This window comes from Rhinopithecus roxellana, chromosome 3 (assembly GCF_007565055.1).
Source record: "Rhinopithecus roxellana isolate Shanxi Qingling chromosome 3, ASM756505v1, whole genome shotgun sequence".
NCBI classification, from domain to species: Eukaryota; Metazoa; Chordata; class Mammalia; order Primates; family Cercopithecidae; genus Rhinopithecus; species Rhinopithecus roxellana.
Window position 1 is genome coordinate 38,606,892 of NC_044551.1, and position 21,282 is coordinate 38,628,173.

Below are 21,282 nucleotides of genomic sequence, written 5' to 3' on the forward strand. Positions count from 1 at the left end.
TTTTAAAACTCAACAGCTCTTTTAAGTTAAATGTAGAGAACTATGAAGTCAATTTATTTGAATTAAACATTAAAAAAGGGTATTATTCTAAGCAGCAATTAAGACTTAAATGTCATAATTTGATTTCTCCCTGGAAAGCATTTGTTTGCCATCCTATGACTGAGCTGTTAAATTGGCCACATCTGGAGACAAACCAAAGACAATGCTATATCAAGCCTCACTTTCAGAGGGTACATCTGCTTCTTGAGAAAAATTTTAAAAAGACAACCAAAGAAATCAAAGAACCACAACAAATATGTGAGAGTGGGTGATAAACTCGTTACCATGGAGAGCTGTTGGATTAATTTCCTTCTCACCAGTGTGTCCCTGTCATATTATTAATATGTAGGTAAAGAGTTCCAAGGAGAGAAATACCATCTCAGGCCAAAGCTCCTAGCAGTTTTTGGACGTGTGATCAGCCTGTTATGATACCGTTCCTCTGACAGCTGTCACTGGCAATCATAAGGCTGAGCCCAGAAGCCATGTTTATATGATGGGATCCTTACTTGGTTGAAGTATTTGAAGTCAGTTTCCATAAATTTGAAGCAAAGAACACCAACTTAAAAGGTCTAAATATTAATGCCATTATCTTGGTTTCTCAGCTGTTAATGATGAAATTTTCAGAAAATTCAGATCAAGGAGTCTCCTTTAATAATTCTGTACTAGATGATGAAGAGGGCACAGAGAAAATGTAATAATATTATTTTTATCTTCTTATTCTTTCATCACTACTTTCTACCTCAATACTATATCCACACCAGGCTTTTCTATGGAAAGTGAAACTTGATAGCCATGTCTCTTTAAGATAAAAACAATTCTGGATGAACATTGTGCTTCCAGTGATCTCATTTCAGTCTTTACTAAAATGATAATGTTCCTGTTAACAAATGGCTACCTCCATTTCTTTTTTTTTTTTTTTAATTAAAAAAAAATTTTTTTTTATTATACTTTAAGTTCTAGGGTACATGTGCATAACGTGCAGGTTTGTTACATATGCATACTTGTGCCATGTTGGTGTGCTGCACCCATCAACTCGTCAGCACCCATCAATTCGTCATTTATATCAGGTATAACTCCCAGTGCAATCCCTCCCCCCTCCCCGCTCCCTATGATAGGCCCCACTGTGTGATGTTCCCCTTCCCGAGTCCAAGTGATCTCATTGTTCAGTTCCCACCTATGAGTGAGAACATGCAGTGTTTGGTTTTCTCTTCTTGTGATAGTTTGCTAAGAATGATGGTTTCCAGCTGCATCCATGTCCCTACAAAGGACGCAAACTCATCCTTTTTTATGGCTGCATAGTATTCCATGGTGTATATGTGCCACATTTTCTTAATCCAGTCTGTCACAGATGGACATTTGGGTTGATTCCAAGTCTTTGCTATTGTGAATAGTGCCGCAATAAACATACATGTGCATGTGTCTTTATAGCAGCATGATTTATAATCCTTTGGGTATATACCCAGTAGTGGGATGGCTGGGTCATATGGTACATCTAGTTCTAGATCCTTGAGGAATTGCCATACTGTTTTCCATAATGGTTGAACTAGTTTACAATCCCAGCAACAGTGTAAAAGTGTTCCTATTTCTCCACATCCTCTCCAGCACCTGTTGTTTCCTGACTTTTGAATGATTGCCATTCTAACTGGTGTGAGATGGTATCTCATTGTGGTTTTGATTTGCATTTCTCTGATGACCAGTGATGATGAGCATTTTTTCATGTGTCTGTTGGCTGTATGAATGTCTTCTTTTGAGAAATGTCTGTTCATATCCTTTGCCCACTTTTTGATGGGGTTGTTTGTTTTTTTCTTGTATATTTGTTTGAGTTCTTTGTAGATTCTGGATATTAGCCCTTTGTCAGATGAGTAGATTGCAAAAATTTTCTCCCATTCTGTAGGTTGCCTGTTCACTCTGATGGTAGTTTCTTTTGCTGTGCAGAAGCTCCTTAGTTTAATGAGATCCCATTTATCAATTTTTGCTTTTGCTGCCGTTGCTTTTGGTGTTGTAGACATGAAGTCCTTGACCATGCCTATGTCCTGAATGGTACTATCTAGATTTTCTTCTAGGGTTTTTATGGTATTAGGTCTAACATTTAAGTCTCTAATCCATCTTGAATTAATCTTCGTATAAGGAGTAAGGAAAGGATCCAGTTTCAGCTTTCTATTTATGGCTAACCAATTTTCCCAACACCATTTATTAAATAGGGAATCCTTTCCCCATTTCTTGTTTCTCTCAGGTTTGTCAAAGATCAGATGGCTGTAGATGTGTGGTATTATTTCTGAGGACTCTGTTCTGTTCCATTGGTCTATATCTCTGTTTTGGTACCAGTACCATGCTGTTTTGGTTACTGTAGCCTTGTAGTAGAGTTTGAAGTCAGGTAGCGTGACGCCTCCAGCTTTGTCCTTTTGACTTAGGATTGTCTTGGCAATGCGGGCTCTTTTTTGGTTCCATATGAACTTTAAAGCAGTTTTTTCCAATTCTGTGAAGAAACTCATTGGTAGCTTGATGGGGATGGCATTGAATCTATAAATAACCTTGGGCAGTATGGCCATTTTCACGATATTGATTCTTCCTATCCATGAGCATGGTATGTTCTTCCATTTGTTTGTGTCCTCTTTGATTTCACTGAGCAGTGGTTTGTAGTTCTCCTTGAAGAGGTCCTTTACATCCCTTGTAAGTTGGATTCCTAGGTATTTTATTCTCTTTGAAGGAATTGTGAATGGAAGTTCAAAAAATATGGAACGCTTCACGAATTTGCATGTCATCCTTGCGCCGGGGCCATGCTAATCTTCTCTGTATCGTTCCAATTTTAGTATATGTGCTGCCAAAGTGAGCACACCTCCATTTCTTTTAAATGATAGTGCAATTCCTCTTTTAATTAGATGGCAGCTTCTTTTTAGCATAAGAGGAGTGAGTTGTATTAATTTTATGTTATTAGTAAAATTAATAATTCATTGGTTAATTCTCTATCTCTTTCTAGAATGAGAATGAAAGCAAGAATGAGATTCCCTGAGTCAGGAAAGTCTGAGAAGATTTAATTTATCATAAAGCTTCCTGGCAGGACCACAAGGTTACAGAAACGAAAATGAATAAATGAATTAGGGTGAAAGTGTGGATTTCATAAAGACTACCCACAATTACTTCATAATGGGCTATTCTTTCATTTGCTATATTCTCTGCTTTGCCAGACTCAAGTTGAGCTGAGGTTATATTTGTTACTAAAATTTTGTATAAAAGGTATTCACTTAGATTTCTCAAAACTCTTTTTCCCAAATACACACACACACAAGAGAGAGAGAGAGAGAGAGAGAGAGAGAGAGAGAGGAGAGAGAGAGAGATGAATGATGTGTGACCATTCGTATCTATTTACTTTCAGATTAAAATTTTGTACATCATTTTAAATGTGTAGTTGAGCTATTTTGGAAATTAAACTTTAGGACATTACGTTTTTCATTATAGTTAGAGGGTTGGCGTTTGAAAATGGCTTGGAATTAGAAAATGTCCTTCGCATTCTGCAAGTGGTAGATAACAATATCATTAAGCTAGAACCAGGACTTCAGGTTTCTGGTCTTACATGTAAGGATCTTAGAAGTCCCCACCACACCGTATCACCAAGCAAAAAGATAAACAGAGCTGGGCACAGTGGTGTGTGGCTATGGGTCCAGCTACTTGGGAAGCTGAGGCAGGGGAATCACTTGAGCCCGGGGGTTCAAGGCCAGTCTGAGCAACATAGTAAGACCCTGTCTTTAAACAGACACACACACACACACACACACACACACACACACACAAATTGGAGAGTCAATAACTCCTTTTAACTTCATAAGAAAGGTGAGGTCACAGGACAAACTTTTGCTCCCAGAATTGAAAAGTCAAACAGGCAGATACGGAGAATGACAACTTAGAGCAGAAACTTCCATGACAACCAATGCCAGTGTAGATAAACCTACCCTGTAATTGATGAATTGCTGGAAATTAAGTGTGGACAAGTTTGAGATTTAAAAACTCCAGGGGACTCAGTCACGGGGAAGGGGACACGCTTGTTAGTTTTACCTCCAGGAGTTCTATCAGGTTCTCACAGTAAAAATGAAAGAAAAATCCCCTCCTATGTGGACAGGGGATAGAGTGGGGAGTAACCATTTAAAAATACACAAGTGTGTTCTGCTCTTCTTAACAAGACCTGCCCTCTGGAAAAAAAAATTTACCAGAGACTAAACTGCAGGAATTTTATCAGAGCCTAAACTACCTGGGAAAAAGAAAATGCCCAACTCTAGCTCCCTTCAACCTTTCACAAAGGGGAAGGGAAATGCACAACTTCAGCCCTCTAACTATTTTGTCCCACTTAAGAGGATAGGGGAAGGCTGAAAAACAATAGTGAAGCTCACAGCCCGGGAGCACAGGCTCACCAAAAGGGTGAGACCTGAATCATGGAACCACAGAACACTTCCACTTCCCTTACACATTATACCACACCACTAAAAAACCATATGCTGAAGTTTCTTTTACCATGTTTAGATTTCAACAAAATCTTTACAGGGCCAAAAGCCAGTGTGAAGCGTCTGAACAAGTATCAGGACCAGAGTCTGAAATTGTCAGAATGGGAATTTAAAACCACTATGATTAATATACTAAGGGCTTTAATGAAAAAAGTAGACAACATGCAAGAACAGATGGATATGCAAAAGAGATGAAAATACTAAGAAAAAATCAAAAATTATGTTAGGATCAAAAACACTGTAACACAAATGAATAATCTATGATAGATTCATTAGCAGAATGGACATAGCTAAGGAGAGAATTGCTGAACTTAATTACATGAAAGCAGAAACTTCCAAAACTGAAACACAAAGAGAAGAAAGACTGAAACAAACAAAACCCCAGAATATCCAAGAACTGTGAGACAACTACAAAAGGCATAATTTATGAGTAACGGGAATATCAGAAGGAGAAAAAAAAAGAGAGAAAGGATCAGAAGCAATAGTTGAAAAAATAGTGACTGATCATTTTCCCCAAACTAATGTCAGACACTAAACCATATATCCAGACACTAATCCATATATCCAGGAAGCACCGAGAACATCAAGCAGGCTAAATACTCAAAAAATGAAACCTAACCATATTATACCCATACTTCAAAAAATCAAAGATAAAGGAAAAATATTGAAAGAAGCCAGAATGGTAGAAAACACCTTTCCTATAGAGGGCCATGGATAAGAATTACATCTGACTTTGCCTCAGAAACCATGCAAGTAAGAAGAGGGTGGAGTGAAATATTTAAAGCATTAAGGGGAAAACAAACCACCATCCTAGAATTCTGTACCCTGCAAAATTATCCTTGACAAATAAAGGAAAAATACTTTTCCTGACAAGCAAAGATTGAGGAAATCTGTGCCAGTAGACTTGCCTTCAAGAAATGATAAAATATTCAAAGAGAAGAAAAATGTTAGGGATAAGAAACTGTGATCCACATAAAGAAAGGAAGGTTATCAGAATGAATGAGTGAACACAAAAACTTTTAGTTTTCTTATTCTCACTTGATATAACAATTTCTTCAAAATAATGACAACAATCCATTTGATTATGTTTGCTTATGCATATATATATGCTTATGTATTCCCATGTGTAAATAAAATGAATGGCAACAATGTTAAAAAGATGAAAATTGAGAATTATTAGGAATATGATAAGGTTCCTGCACTATTCATAAAGTGGTATAGTGTTAATTGAAAGTGGACTCGGGTTAGTTAAATGAATAGTGCAAACTCTGGGGCAACCACTAAAAGAGGTACAAAAACAAGTTTAAATGATATGCTAAAAAGGGGGAGAAAATGATATATAAAATGCTCAACTGAAACCACAGAAGGCAAGAAATGTGTAGAAGACAAAATTAGGAACAAGAATAAGGGCAGGAAATAGAAAACATTAACATATATGTTAGATCCTAATTCAACTATATCAATTATCACTTTAAACATCAATTAAAAGAGATTGTTAGAATAGATCAAGAAACAAGACCCCAACTATTTGTTCTCTACAAGAAACTTATCTTAAATGTAAGGACATATATAGATTAAATATACAGGGATGAAGGAAGACATATAATGCTAATACTAATAAAAAAATGACAGTAGCTACATCAATTTCAGACAGCCAAATTCAGTGCAAGAAAAGTTAGTAAGGATAAAAGAGGAGATTACATAATGGTAAAGGGGTTAATGCTCTAATAAAACATACCAATCCTCAGTGTGTATGTGCCTACAATAAAGCATCAAAACGTGTGATGCAAAAGACTGATGTAACTGTGAGGAGATGTAAATGAATATACTATTAGAGTTGGGGATGTTTATTCAATCAGAAATGAACAGATCTAGCAGGGAGAAAGTATATAGCTGAACTCAACAGCACCATTTATCAACTAGATATAATTGACATCAATAGACTACTTCATCCAACAAAAGCTGATTATACATTCTTCTCAAACTCTTATATAACATTCCCTAAGACACAAGACAAGCCACATTCTGGATCATAAAACACACTTAGCAAATTTAAAACAATAATAGAAATCATATAATGTCTGTTCTCTGACTACAAATGAAGTAAACTAGAAATCACTAACAAAATTTTAGATAGAAAATTCCAAAATGCTTGAAGATTAAACATTACATTTGCACATAATACATGAGTTAAAGAACAAATCTTAAAAAATAAAACATATATTGAGTAAAATGGAAATAAAAATTTTCTCCCATTCTGTAGGTTGCCTGTTGACTCCAATGATAGTTTCTTTCACTGTGCAGAAGCTCTTTTAATTAGATCCCATTTGTCAAGTTTGGCTTTTGTTGAAGTTGCTTTTGGTGTTTTCGTCATGAAGTCTTTGTCCATCCCTATGTCCTGAGTGGCATTGCCTAGGTTATATTCTAGGATTTTTATGGTTTTGGGTTTTAAATTTAAGTCTTTAATCCATCTTGAGTTAATTTTGTATAAGGTGTAAGGAAGGGGTCCAGTTTCTGTTTTCTGCATATGGCTAGCCAGTTTTTCCAGCACCATTTGTTGAATTGGAGATCCTTTCCCCATTGATTGTTTTTGTCAGGTTTGTCGAAGATCAGATGGTTGTAGATGTATGGTGTTATTTCTGAGGTCTCTGTTCTCTTCCCTTGGTCTATATGTCTGGGTACCAGTAGAATGCTCTTTTGTTTACCGTAGCTGTGTAGTATACTTTGAAGTCAGGTAGCATGATGCTTCCAGCTTTGTTCTTTTTGCTTAGTATTGTCTTGTCTATAAGGGGTCGTCTTTGATTCCATATGAAATTTAAAGTAGCTTTTCTAACTCTGTGAAGTAGTTTAATGGGAATGGCATTGAATCTATAACTTACTTTGGGCAGTATAGCCATTTTTATGATACTGATTTTTCCTATCCAAGAAAATGGAGTGTTTTTCCATTTGTTTATGTCCTCTCTTACTTCCTTGAGCAGTAGTTTGTAGTTCTCCTTGAAGTGGTCCTCACATCCCTTGTTAGCTGTATTTTTAGATATTTTGTTCTCTTTGTAACAATTGTGAATAGGAGTTCATTCATGATTTGGCTCTCTGCTTATCTATCGGTGGTGTAAAGGAATGCTTGTGATCTTTGTACATTGATTTTGTATCCTGAGACTTTGTTTAAGTTGCTTATCTAGAACCAGAAATACCATTTGACCCAGCAATCCTGTTACTGGGTATATGCCCAAAGGAATATACATCATTCTACCTTAAAGACACATGCACACGTATGTTTATTGCAGCACTATTTACACTAGCAAAGTCATGGAACCAACCCAAATGCCCATCAATGATAGACTGGATGAAGAAAATGTGATATATATACACTATGGAATATTACGCAGTCATAAGCAGAAATGAGCTCATGTCTTTTGCAGGGACGTGGATGAAGCTAGAAGCCACCATCCTCAGCAAACTAACACAGGAACAAAAACTAAACACTTCATGTTCTCACTCATAAGTGGGAGTTGAACAATGAGAACACATGGACACAGAGAGGGGAACAACACACACCAGGGCCTATTGGGGGGTGGGGTGTGAGGGGCAGGAACTTAAAAGATGGGTCAATAGGTGCCGCAAACCACAATGGCACAGGTAAACCTACATAACAAATCTGTACATTCTGTACCGGTATCCCAGAACTTAAAGTAAAATAAATAAAGAAAAGAAAGATGTAACATAAATAATGCAAGGCTATGATTTAGAAAACTAGAAACAGAGGAAACTAAATCCAAAGTCAGCAGAAGAAAAGAAACAGTGAAAACTAGAGCACAACTTAAAAATTGAAAGCAGGATATCAATAGAGAAAAATTAACAAAATCAAAAGTTCATTCTTGAAAAGATAAAAACAAATGATATACTTCTAACTAGACCAACTAAGAAAAAGAGAAACCATAAATTACCAACATCAGAAACAAAACAGGGTATCATGGCTCATGCCAGTAATCCCAGCAGTTTGGGAGGCTGAGGTGGGAGGATTGCTTGAAGCCAGGAGTTCAAAACCAGCCTGGGCAACTTAGTGAGACTCTGTCTCTACAAAAATAAAAAAAATTAAGTGAAGCATGGTGGCATGCACCTGTAGTCCTGCTATTCAGGAATCTGAGGTAGGAGGATCACTTGAGCCTAGGAGTTTGAGGCTGCAGTAAGCTATGACTGTACCACTGCACTGCAGCCTGGGTAACAGCAAAATTCTAACCAAGAAAAAAAGATATCACTACTGAATCCATGGACATTAAGAGCATACGTAATAAAGGAATATTATGAAAAACTCTACACCCCAAAATTTGAAAACATAGATGAAGTTGACAAGAAATTGACCAATTCCTTGAAAGCAACCTGACAAAATTCACATAGGAAGAAATAGACAATCTGAACAGGCCTATACCTATTAAAGAAATGGAATCAATAATTAATAACCTTTTAAAACAGAAAGCGCCAGGTCCAGAACAGTTTACTGGTGAATTCTATCAAGCATTTAAGAAATAAATTATACCAATTTTCTACAATTTTTTCCATAAGTTAGAAGCAGAGGGAGTACTTTGTAACTTATCTTATGAGGCCAACATTACCCTGATACCAAAGTCAGACAAAGATATTACAAGAAAAGTATAGACCAATATCTCTCATGAACAGAGATTATAAAAAACCTTGACAAACTACTAGAAAATCAAATCCAGCAATGAATCCACCAGTGAAAAAAGTATGCACCATCATCAAGCAAGATTTGTTTCAGATATGAAAGACTGGTTCAACATTGAAAATTAATGTAATCCACCATATGAATAGGCTAACAAAGAAAAATCACATGATTATATCAGTACATGCAGAGAAAGCATTTAACAAAATGCAATGGCTATTCATCATGAAAACTCTCAGCAAAATAGGAATAAAGAGTAATTTTATCCACTTGACAAAGAACAAAAAGCCTTCAGTTATCATAGTTAATGGTTAGAAATTTGAATTTTTCCTGCTAAGATTAAGAACAAAACTAGAATATCCTTTCTTACCACTGCTTTTCAAAAGCATATTGAATATCCTAGTTAATGCAATAAAACAAAAAATTTAAAAATACAATTTTTTGCATATGTATTTTTGCATATGTTTTTTGCATATGTTTTATTTTTTAATTTCTTTGTTTGTAAATGGCATGACTATCTGTATGAACAATCCAAAAAACTCCTGAAACTAATAATTATAGCAAGTTTGTACAGGACATAAGTTAATACACAAAAATCAATCACTTTTTTATATAAAGTTAAAAAGTAGATCTTTAAAAATACATTGACATTTATATTGGCATCCTGAGAAATGAAATACTTAGGTATAAATCTAACAAAATATGCACAAAAGTTATATAAGGAAAATTACAAGACTCTGATAAAAGATGTGAAAGAACAAACTAAATGAAGAGACCTTCCTTATTCATGAATAGGAAGAGTCAATCTTGTTAAGATGTCAATTCTTCCCAAATTGATCTACAAATTCAATGCAATCCCAATCAAAATCCCAACAAATTGTTCTGTGGATATTAACAAGCTAATTCTAAAGTTTAGGAGAGAGACAAAAGACTCAGGATAATGAATTCAATGTTGAAAGAGAACAAAGTTGGAGGCCTGACACAACCTGACTTCATGACTTACTATAAAGCTACAGTAATCAAAACAGTATAGTATTGACAAAAGAATAAACAGATCCATGGAACAGAAGAGAGGTCCCAGAAATAAACCCACAAAAATACAGTTAACTGATCTTTTACAAAGAAGCAAAGGAAATACAATGGAACAAAGACAGTCTTTTCAACAAGTGGTGCTGAAATGACTAAACATCTACATACAAAAAAAAAAAAAAAAAAAGAATATAGACACATACCTTACACCTTTAACAAAAATTAATTTAAAGTGGATTATAGGCCTAAATGTAAAATGCAAAATCGTAAAACATCTGGAAGATCACATAGAAGAAAACCTCGGTTACCTTGGTTATAACAGTAACTTTTTAGATACAATACCAAAGGCATGATTTACGAAAGAACTGATAAGCTGAACTCTGTTAAAATTAAAAACATTTGCTCTGAGACAATGTCAAGTGAAAGAGAAGGCAAGCCATAGACTGGGAGAAAATATTTGCAAAAGATATATCTCATAAGAGTATTATCCAAAATGTTTTTTAAAAACACTTGAAAATTGGCAATTAAAAAAGGCAACCTGATGGGCAAAAGACCTGAACAGATATCTCACCAAAGATATTCAGGTGACAAGTAAGCATATGAAAAGGTATTCAACATCATATGTCATTGGGAAATTGTAAATTAAAACAATGATGAGATACCACCATACAACTATTAGAATGGCTAAATCCAGAACACTGACAGCATCACACGCCGCTGAAGATGAGGAGCAGCAGAACTTCTCGTTCATTGCTGGTTGGAATGCAAAAAGGAATAGCAACTTTGAAAGAGAACCTGGCAGTTTTTCACAAAAGTAAACATCCCATACCATATGGTTCAGCAATCATACTATCTGGTATTGACCCAAATGATTAAAAAAACTCACATCCACACAAAAACATGTTTACAGCAGCTGTATTAATAATTACCAAAACTTGGAAGCAACTAATATGCCTTTCATAGCTGAATGGTTATACAAACTGTGCTATCCATACAATGTAATATTACACTGCTTTAAAAAAATAAGCTATATAAAGAACTGTAGGAAACTTAAATGCATATTAGTAAATGAAAGAAGCCAATCAGAAAAGGTTACATACTGTATGATTTCAACTAAATAACAGTCTGGAGAAAAGGCATAACTGTGTACTTAATAAAGATATCAGTAGCTGTATCAGTTGTTAGAAAGAGGGACGAATAGGCAGAACACAGAGAATTTTTAGGGCAGTGAAGCTATTCTGTATGGCACTCTGATGGTAAATATGTCATTGTACATTTGTCCAAACAATAGAATCTATAACACCAAGAGCGAACCCTAATGTAAACTACAGACTTTAGTTGACAGTGATGTGGCAATGTAGATTCGTTGGTTTTAATGAATATACCACTCTGGTGCAGGATATTGATAATGGCAGAGTTTGTGCATATGAGGGGACAGGGGTTTATGGAGACCCTACTTCCCATTCAGCTTTGTTGCAAACCTGAAACTGCTTTAACAAATACAGCTTATTGATTAAAGAAAAACTGGAATTCCAACAGGTATAAAATTCAAGTTAGAAGCTGGCTTTTGTAGTTTTGGTATAATGTAAAGCAATGCTTTTGTTAATGTTATGCATAAATAAAATAAGACCACTTATATCTTTCAAGTTAATGTTATATTAATTTGAATTTCTGTAAATAGAGGCAAAATGTCTTGCCCAAATCTTCCTTCACTTTCACTGAAGTCTTCTCAACTATTTCTGTAAATCCTTATGGAGCCTCAAGAGAAGTTGTACATCATGGTAGTTAAAAGCTTGGCCTTAGGGTTTCAGCTCTGCTATTTACCATGTGGCTTTGGACAAGCAATGAAACCTCGGAGAGTTCCTGTATCCTCTTCAGTAAAATAAAGGAAATCATAGGACTTACTCCTAAGCTTGCTGTAAACATTTTAGGAGGTGATGCACATCAAATGTTTATGCAGTGCTTGGCACATACGAATATGTTCAACCCACAATAACTCTTATTCTAACCCTTAGTGTTCTCAGTTAGCCTGTTGAAACAAACATTTCCTCCTGTCCTGCTCAGAATATCTAGCCCAAAGTCAGACTATCACGCATTATTGCTACAGGCAAGATTTTAACTGATGGTCACTCAAATTCATGGCGTATTTCCTCAACAACAAATATCTTTCCTGATCTCTCTTGACCTCATTCTATGCAAGTTTCATTCCCAGTATTTTACAAAAAAATTATCAAGTTCACCAGTGACTTCCACCACCATGTTGCTAAATTCAGTGGTTAATTCCTGGTCCTCATCTGATTTGACCTGTCAGTAGCGTTGAACACAGTTGATCATATCTTCCCTTTTTTAAATTTGATTTACGGGGCATTAGGCATTCCTTCAATCTCACTGGCTTCTTCTACTTATTTGTTAGTTACCTTTGCTTGCTCCTTTCTCTTCTTTCTGATCGTGATGCTTTAGGGTTCAGTTTTTAATTCCCTTACCGAATATAATGCCCCAGGCTTCTGTTCTTGCTTCCCTTCTCCCTTACCTTACTTTCTCCGTGACTACATTCAGTCCCATGGCTTCTCATACCATCTCTATGCTAGTAATCCCAAGTTTTTCCCCCCAGCACAGAATTCTTTTCTGAACTCCAGATTTGTATGTCCATCTGCCTTTAATCCAAAACCAAATTTCTGATTGTTCACATTTTTTTCCTACCTTTTTCACTTCAGTTGATGGGAGTCCATCCTGCCAGGTGTTCAGGACAAAAATCTTGGGGTAGTCTTTCCCCACTTTTCTTGCACTCTATTTTTCATCTATCAGGAAATCTCCTCTCTTCAAAATGTATCCAAAATGAGATCAGTTCTTACCGTCTCACTGATACCACCCTGATGTGAGCCACTTGGATCTCTACAGTAGCCTCCTGACTGGTCAACTTATTTCTATCTCTGCTCTACTTACAGTTCACTCAATGCAGGAGCCAGAGTGGGTCTTTTAAAACGTAATTCATATCATATTCCTCCTCTGCTCAAAACTGTCTAGTACCTCTAGTTTCCATCTCATTTGGAAAAAAAAAAAGCAAACTTCCTGTAAGGAACTATGAGTCACAGTATGATACCCCTACCTCCCGATTTCCTCCTCCATTGTTATCCCTTTCACCACTTTGTTCACTGTGCTTCAGCCCTCCTAGACTTCTTGCTGTCTTTAAACATCCCAGTCATGCTCTTGCCTTAGGGCATTTCCCTGCAAGTTCTCCATCCTGTAATATTTTCCCGCCAGATGTTAATATTGTTACATCTCTTATTTCCCATAGTAGTTTGCTTATGTTACAACCTCAACAATAACTACTCTGACCTCCTGTTTATTCACAATACTATACTCTATGCATCATATTCTTTATTCTCTTCCTTTTGCTTTTATCCATGACGTGTTTTTAACGTATTATGTACTTATTTATTAGATTTATTATTTGTCCCTCTCCCAAGCCATACATACACTAGAATGTAAACTCAATGAGGGCAGAGAGTTTTGTCTTTTTTGTTCACCAATTTATTGCGAGCGTAAAAAACAGTGCTTGTCACATAATGCTAAAAACAATTAGCTGATTAAGTAATTGATCAAGAATCTACTACTGAATGTAAAGTTAGTATGTTGAGCACTGATGAGTCATTGAAGATTTTTTTTCATATATTTTATGTGCACTCACTAAATAAACTTTTAATAAGTAGTTAGTGTTAACAAAAGAGCACCTGTATTGAGCATTTATGTGCCAAAGAATTCATGAATGTATCAGGCCTCGTCCTGCAGGAGCTCAGGATCAGGGTGGAGGGGCATTGAGGAATAAGCAGGCACTTATTTCACAGTGGGCAGTGCTAGGAGGAAGGTTTAAGGAAAGCACTTCATCTAAACAACACAGGAGGTGAATTCAAGGAAAACCCTTTGAAGAGTCAAAGCAGAGATGGATTCAAGCATAGGAAAGACAGCCATGAAAATTCAGTATTGAGGCCTTGGAAGAAGTTCAGTGTGTTTGGAGCCTAGAGTTCAAATTCCAGAGCAGTGTGAGGAAGGTGGGAGCAGAGAGGCAGAGGTCAGGATGACGAAGGTCTTATAAAGAACATTAAGGAGTTTGTACTTTAAAATATGTGTCTTCTGTGACAATTTGTGGCCCACGTATTATCCACTTAAATGAATGCCACAGACTAATCCTTGCCACAATTGCAGTAATGTAGCATAACAGTGCTGGTATTCTGCTAAAATGTGGTGGGAGGGAGTTACTGTCTCTTCCCTATCCCCCAACTTATCAAAGGCGCATGTACAATCTGGTGTCAACATGTGTTATAATGATCCCCAAAGAGAGCCTCCTTGTGTTCCACATTTCAGAACAGTTTGCATTTGAGATTGTTTTCTTTTTTCTTTTTGAAGACCCACCCCACCCCTGCCATTTTATGCTCATATTGTCTTGATACTCATGTTGTCTAAATTCCAAATTGTCATTCATTACTCTCCTCCACAACTCCCTACCAGGCTTTGCTACACAAATTTTGCTGTCTCTATATATCTCTCATTTTCTAATTAGTTGTACTCCCTTTCTGTCCTTAAAGCAGCACTTTATTTTGAGTTTTGTTTTAAAAGCCATGGAAAACCAATAGTTCTTTCATTTGTATATATCTTACTCAGACCCATAGCATTCTCTGTAATAAACATGAATGTAACTAGCAAACTTTCGACAGAGATGGAGCATAGTAAGTGGGGGAATGATAGATAAGGCATTTTACAGTTTACTGAAATGTAAGTGATAGCACCTTATTAAAAAAATTAAATTGCATTTTAATACATTGTCTGTTTTAGAAAGCTTTGCAAGAATTTTTATCTCAAAGCAAAGAAAAGGCAATGGTTAAAACTGAAGAAATCCAAATAGTAAAAGTAAGATAGATTGTTGGCTACTTGGGAAGATGGGGTGGGAAAACACTTTCTTGCAAGATAACACGGTTCTTGTGCTCACATGGAAGGCATGAGAGAAAAACAAGATGAGAGTTGCTTTTATGGTTCAGAGGACCAGGAACAAATAAGAGTTAACATTTGATCTTCTCAGCAAGATGAAGATGTGTGTTAAAGAGAAATACATTGTTTTCAAGCATAGCAGGGAGTTTTAAAGATGCCCAGAAATAGAACTGTTCTGATTAGCATTTCCAGAGAATTAAGCAAATTCAGATTAAGGAAACACTTATTATGGACAAACTGTGCACAAAGCATAGCACAAAACACTTTCACAAATATTTTATTTTTGTAACAGCTCTGTAAGCTAGGCATTTGGTCAGCTAACCTTCCTACTTCTTTCCTTTCTGTCTTTCCAACATCTGTAGTTCACCTCTTAGGTACTAAGCTGTGATCACTGATGGAATCATAAAGCATCATCCCTGCCCTCAGGAGGCTCACAGTTTATTAAGAGGGACAGATGTTGGTGGTGGTATAGGAGCACCTCCTACATGCTTGGAATAACAAACCCGTATATTTGGGAAGCCTGTGGCAGATGAGGAGCCACATTTGGCCCATTCTTCCAGAATGTCTTCTGTTTCTGTGGATTTTCCTACTTGCACTCATTTTAATTCTCATCCCAACATTTTCCTAACAGCCTCCATGAAGCTTCTTTTAACAATTCAAAATGCTCAGTTTTTTGTTTCTTCCCTACTCACGATTCCTAAAAGAATTGATGAGGGGTAGTGCTAAAGAGTATTGAGTGTTTGCAAAGAAATATCTGGGTTTCTCAAATCATGATGTGTTCTCACAGCTTTCTGAGCCTTTTAGTGTTCAGAAGCAAGTATCCCAGAAGTTTGTATGCTCCTTACACTGTGGCTTCCCCCCCCCCCCCGCCCCCGCCACTGAGGCTGTCTGAAAAAACAGGGCTTATCCAGAAAATGCAAGCTTCCCTTATTACTTCAAGGCCAGAGATGTCTCTTTCCTCTGCAGTTTGCTATTACTTACCACTTATTAATTCTTGTCATTATTTCCTATGTCTTATCACTTCTTATTAGTTGGCTCAGGTGATTGAATCTTCTGAGCCATCATTTAACATTAATATCGACATAAGCAGGTCATACTAAAACTAAGCCATATTTGTGAAGAGTCTCATACAGGCACATGCTTCCACAAAAAGCTAGAGTTCCAACAGTAGCAGCAACCACAATAGTAATGACATCTGCAACTCTCCACCCAAATCAGCCTCTTCTATTCCTGGGAGAAAAATGAAAAATAAAAAAATAAATAAATATTCTCAGGGTAAAAGAAAAGTTTGGGAAAAGAGAGAGAAGAGAAAAAAAGACAAGGGGAAAAACTAAGTGAAAAGGAAAACAGGTCTTCAGCTCCTACGGTGAGTCTGTGTTCTGGTCTGCCGGGTCTTGTGAGGCAGGAACTCCCTTTTACAGCTTTCCTGGATACTGATGAACATTTCCTAGGTCAGGAATAATGTGACCTGGACTGAGTCTGCTTTCTATTGCATGAGGATCTCACTCCTGATACCATCAGTAAACTTCTTTCTCACTCAGCTAAACCTACCTCCCTGGCTTACAGGAGGAAAATCATCTTTTAAGGTAGTGATACAATAATTAAGGCAGGAGGCAGAGAAATTCCAGGCAGACAAGGGCAGGTCCCTGGCAAAACCCCACCTTCAGGCTGAAAAGCCTGAAACTGCCACCCAAAGTAGAAACTTATATCCCTGTTTTCCTGCTCAAATGTTGCCTTTTCCTAACCCACCCATGGCCCTGCCCTACCTCATTCTGTACCTATAAAAACCCCAGACTCAACCAGTAGATGAGACTACAGCTAGACATCGGAGAGAAGAGGCTTGACTTCAGAGGGACAGCTTGATGACATAACTTTGGAGAAGAATCTGGGCAGAGATGGCTGGACTTCAGGGGAAGATTACCTACCCGCCCCTGTCTCCTTTTTAGTTCCTTTTCCCACTGAGAGCCACTTTAATGGGCAATAAAATCCTCCACATTTACCATCCTTCAATTCACTCATGTGACCTCATTTTTCCTGGATGCCGGACAACAGTCTGGGAGCCATGAGTGCAGATACCAAAGGCTGTCACATTGCCCCTTTGCCCTCGCTGACGGAGGGCAGCCACCTCACATAAAAAGGCAAAGGGCCCACTGAGCTGTTAACACTTAAGCTGTTTGCAGATGGCAGAGCTAAAAGAGTACTGTAACACACCCTCTGGGGCTTCAGGAGTCACAGGCACCCCTGCCTGAATGCTGCCACGGGGCCTGCAGGAAGCTCACTCCTGCTGACACTAAAGTATCCGGCGGATTCCTGCATCCACTCACCTGCATGTTCCCTCCCACGAGTGGTGGAATGCAGGGTGTCGAGTGAGTGGAGTTCGATCCCTCCAGTGCCAAAGATGCTGGCTGGTTCCAGCATTCGTTCACTCCAGTTCTCATACTTGTTTGCTCTCACGCTCCCTCCCATGAGGAGTTGAGAGTAGCCGGCTGAGTAAATGAGGCACCCTGTCATGAGTCCCACAAAGGGGTCAGGGAAATATCCTGCTTCAGTAGTAGCTGAGGCTAATATTTGACTCTGTTTAATTCTGTTTTTATCAGTTATCTTGAACCCCATATCCTAAAACACCTGGGATGATGGTGGGTCCCATGCCTTCCATTCTCCTCTACGTTCTGTATTTATTCCTTAGCATAGACTGAGACATATGATTGCCAAATGTTTATTTGTGATGCAGATGCCCTGGGATCCCACCGGTCATTATTCATCTTCTACAGTGAAGTCACAACATCTAGATATTTATCATATGGGAAAACCTGATACTGCATTCTCATTTGTAAGGTTTGGATCTTCTACCACCTTCAGACCTCATTTCAGCAAACATCTGTAATATGCATGATATAAAATCATAAATCCTGACATTGCAAACCATAACATTTTAGAATTTGCCATCTTCCTAGAGATTTGATGGCTACCTTAAAGGTAGACTGATTTGGATATTCAGGGAGCCATACAGACTTACCCTATTTTATTCTTTATACTTGTTCAGAGTTGTTTCCCTGTACTTATACATAAGAATTACTGTATGAGGTTTGTTATATAAGATATGTACTCTATTCTATGGGTGACTTAAATAATCTTCAAGAGTTTTTTAAATGTAATTTTTTCATCCTGATTGAGATCCAAACCTTCTGTGAAATGCAGGTTCACTATAGAACCTACACATTTCCACCCCATGCCTTCACTCTGGCTACCACAGGTGAGGTATACCCTCCTTCCACTCAAATCAAATACTATTCAGTCTCTAAGCCCAAACTCAAAACTCTCTTTACCATGAAACATTTTGGTCCTCCTCATCCAAAGCATCATCTCTCTTCTGTTAGTCCCCCACCATCTGTGCTGGCATCTCTCTCATTCTATCTTGCCTCAACTGATAGCAGTTGTAGGCATGCCTGGGTTTTCCACTGGACTAGAAAGCTCCTTGAGAGCTCTGGGAAATTGTGATCCTCTTTACTTTCCTTGGGATGACCAACACTGAGCTATGCTTTAATGCCTATTTATTGAGTTAAAGAAATAAACAGATATATACTTGGAAATAGAAAAATACCTTAGACCTTCCAAGCTCAGTCTATTTCTATTTAAACAATCTGTGGGGATCAGTCCAGAGACTCCTGATTTGTTAATTTATTATGTAGGAAGATAGTTTTCTTAGTGGGATAGGCTTGAGGTTCTTTTTCTAACTAGTCTTTATGCAGCAATTGTCTGTGAAATTGACACCAGGCAATTATAAATATGATGGGGACAAACATGATAATGATAAAATCACTTTATAGACATCAGAGACCTGCATTCTAGTTTCAACTCTAACAGTAATATGCTATGTGACCTGACTGAATTCCTTCTAGTTTCTGAGTTTTAGCTGCCTTAGGTATAAAATGAAAAGAATATGCCCATGTTTTTCTTATGTTTCCAATGAAGTACCTCCTAAATCAGTGACTCTCAATGCAGGTTTCACATTGGAATGACTAGAGAGTTTTAATTTAAATAAAATAAAAAGAAAAACCAGATGCTCAGGTTCTTAGTCTTAAGAGATTTTGATTCCAACATGTTTGAAGTAGGGACTGGGATTCATGTACAGAAGAACGCCATAATTTAAACAGCACCCCAGGTTATTATAATGTGCATCCAAATGTCCTATTTGAAGAGAGGGTGAATATATACTCTAGTAAGGTATGGGGGCACAGTTGGAAGTAGTCCAGTATTTAAAAAACTCAATTTCTTTGGAGTGTCAAAATATATCTTTAAAGTAGTCTCAAATTTTATTTTATTGAAAAATATATCTGTTATTGTTTTATCCCTATTTTTCCAATTATTGTATAGAATTGCTTTTCTAGAATGATGTGCACTGTTTTCTTGTAGCATTATATTCTCTGGTGCACCACTGGAGACATGCATCCCAGACTAAGAAACATAGGGCTGGAAAATCCCTGATACCATTTCCAACCCAAACACCTATTCAGCAATGTTTGGAACTAGATACATATTGCCCAACTTTAAATGTGTGGTTTCCACTCTGGATCTCGCATACAAAAATGACACTTGCATTGCTAATGCCTACACAGTGAAATGAGGCGTTGAGAATTTTTTTAAATTAGTGTCTAATTAACTCTGAGCTACTGGCAGATAAAATAATGTTGATTTTATTACACTGGGTATCATACTTTAAAAAGCTAACTCTATAGAAGTAGGAAATTTTATGAAAGCATTGGCAGCTGTGATGGAATTCAAAAGTATGTTCACAATCTCTTCCCAACTCCCACCAGCCCTCTCTTGAAGAATGGTCTGCCTTTCCAGACTGATTCGCAAAGTTTTGTTAATATAGAAGCAAGTGAATAGGCTAAGAAAAATAAATCCAAAAAGGAGTAAGTGGAGAGGAAAGGTTTAATAAAATATGTTAGGTTCAGTGACGTGAGGTACAGAATAAAAGAACAAAATCCACACAGGCTCTGAAAGCATTGAGTAAAATAGTACATAGAAGAGACTTAGGTAGGAGAGAAAGTTGCATGAGAGAGATCATATGAATTGGCTTTTCTTTAACATCTCTTAAGAAACATAAAAACTGCGATACTTAAAAGTTAATTTGGACTTTTTGGACTGTGTCTCCTTGAAAGTTACTTGGGAGCATAGACTAAACCATGTGAGCAATGCATTTGTAAATCTCCTAGCTTTTCAACCTTCAGTGTATCAAACTGAAAGTAATGTAATTCAAAGCCAGTGGCTACAGATTCTGCAGGTGCATAGGGAGCCACATTAGTAACTGTAGGGAGTACACAACTCTGAAAACAGATTCTGGGTCTGTAGCCGAGTGTGGCTGCTAGGGTTAGGGGCCCTGGATCAACAGTGAGATCAGCAGCTTGCATTAGGCAAATAGAGGAGCTAGAGGAAAAATTCAGGCAATGCAGGAGGATCGTTTAAACCCAGAAGTTCAAGACCACCCTGGGAAACATATCAATACCCCATCTCCACAAAAAAATAATAAAAATTAACCAGATATGGTGGTGCCTGTAGTCTCAGCTACTTGGGAGGTTGAGGTAGGAAGATTGCTTGAGGTTGCAGCAAGCTGTGATTGTGCTGCTGCACTCCAGCCTGCATGAAAAAGTGAGACTCTGTCATAAAAAAGAAAAATTAGGGGTCTTCTAGAACAATAGAAATGATACAATCTAAAGGTTAAAAACATGGGCCAAATAAAATAATGAACAGAGCCTCGGGGACATATGGAACTATAAGACAAGATCTAACTTTGATATCGCTGAAGTCCTGAAACGAGAGGAAGAAGAGAGCATAGCTGATAAAGTATTTGAAATATCTCAAATGTGGCAAAAGGTTTAAGCATACAGATTCAAGGAACCATGTGAATCCCAAAGAGAAGAAAACCAAAGAAATTCACACCAGTAAATGCCATAGTCAAACTTCTGAAATTGAAAGACAAAATAATTATGAAAGCAGGGACAGATAAATGACAGTTTACTTGCAGAGGAGAAATAATCCAAATGGCAACAGATTTCT

General features: G+C 37.2%; 1 non-coding gene across 1 annotated transcript; it reads right to left on the reverse strand.

Moving 5' to 3' along the window:
• Positions 1-2,766: 2,766 nt before the first annotated feature.
• LOC115896584 lies at positions 2,767-2,873 on the reverse strand. The gene has a single exon (XR_004056504.1). It is a non-coding gene; the product is annotated as a U6 spliceosomal RNA (small nuclear RNA).
• Positions 2,874-21,282: the final 18,409 nt, after the last annotated feature.